Genomic DNA, 1650 nt, shown 5'->3' on the forward strand with positions numbered 1-1650 from the left:
ATATTATGTCTTATACCTAGACTAACATACCGTCTCCGCTCAAAATCGTTTTTCTTATACAATGATATTATATCATTGAATTCAAATTTAATACCATCCATTATACAGTGACCCACTTGTAACCTACTGTACAGCAGAGCGAAATCCACTTACCCACCTTTTTCCATTTGAAATATAAATATATATAATAAATAGGTACCTATAGGTATTCATTGTATAAATAATTTATAGTTACATTTTGTCATTTTTTTCTACCTTATTTCTATTCTATAATAAAAAGAATAAAATTTACCACTCCAGTGGTTGAATTCAAAATTTAGGATATATAATTTTCAGAAGTTAGTAATAACAATAACTACAATATGTAATTAGGTATATTATATTATTTGTATAGCCAAAAAATAGTCTTATGTTTTTAAATTAAATTATAAAAAAATGATTTCTTCCGGAGGAAGGTTGGGCAGCTAGTAAATTATAATAATTAATAATATAATATAGCTGACCCCATATAGTTGGGAGTGAAGGACGAAGAACAAGAAGAATAATATGCGTAATTTTACAACATATTCGATGTAGAATATTCATTATTAACTTTTTAGTTAAAATTATATTATTATTTATTTTCTGGAATAAAAATTAAAAAAACACTCTTTGTATAATATTTTAATAAAATTACCTAATTTTGTTAAATTAGTTAAATTAGTGTCTAGTGAGTATGAAATGATTGAAATTAGTTTCTTTTGAAAGAGTGAATTTAATAGAATTTTTATTTAGTACTGTTATCCTAATAAACTGAATAAAAACAGTTGTTGACAGGTCGATGGTTAGTCGATGGTAGTCCACAAGTTATATTGTTTGACATTGGTTCAGCTGCATGGAAATTAGACGAATACAAGCAAACCTTATGGGATACGTGTAACATAGGAATTCCACATTTAGACATAGAAGCAAACGATGCCGTAATTTTGGGATATTTAATATCAGAATTTCTTTCAGAAGTAAGTACCTACATACATACAGCTCATTAAAATATTAATAATGTACCTAATATGGTAATATATTATACTTATATATATAGGTACGTCTTATATATATAAAAGAGCTTCAAGCAATTAGTATTTGTCTATAAACATAGATTTAAGTGTTTTTAGAATCTAAAAATTCAACTTAGAGTCACCTCAAAGCTTGTAAATCATTTCTGATGCATTACAACCACCACACCCAAACAGCCTCAAAGGCTATTTGCGTCTATGCATAAAGTGCAATGTGCTTAATATGTTTAACCCCTTTTTCTGTATATTTTATAAACCTAGAAAAGGGAAAACGTACAGTTATGTCAAGTACACATAGTTATGGATCTAAAATTATTTAAATACATTTTTGCATTTTCAGTTCCGTGTGGCAGCAGCAGCATACATTGATTCAACGCCATTGGTTGTTGCTCATTTTCACGAATGGCAAGCTGGCATAGGGTTGATAGCATTACGTACAAAAAAAGAACCAATCGCTACAGTATTTACAACTCATGCCACATTATTAGGTCGATACCTCTGTGCTGGAAATACTGACTTCTACAATAATTTAGATAAAGTATGTTTCATTTTTTTATATTATATGTTTATAGTGTCCAAAACTTGCTTTGAACAAATT

General features: G+C 28.2%; 1 long non-coding RNA gene across 1 annotated transcript; it reads left to right on the forward strand.

Moving 5' to 3' along the window:
* The first annotated feature begins 752 nt into the window (after positions 1-752).
* On the forward strand, positions 753-1497 carry LOC115034964. Its single transcript, XR_003840150.1, has 2 exons — positions 753-998; positions 1393-1497. It is a non-coding gene; the product is annotated as an uncharacterized LOC115034964 (long non-coding RNA).
* The last annotated feature ends 153 nt before the right edge of the window (positions 1498-1650 follow it).

This window comes from Acyrthosiphon pisum, unplaced genomic scaffold, assembly GCF_005508785.2.
Source record: "Acyrthosiphon pisum isolate AL4f unplaced genomic scaffold, pea_aphid_22Mar2018_4r6ur Scaffold_21784;HRSCAF=24860, whole genome shotgun sequence".
NCBI classification, from domain to species: Eukaryota; Metazoa; Arthropoda; class Insecta; order Hemiptera; family Aphididae; genus Acyrthosiphon; species Acyrthosiphon pisum.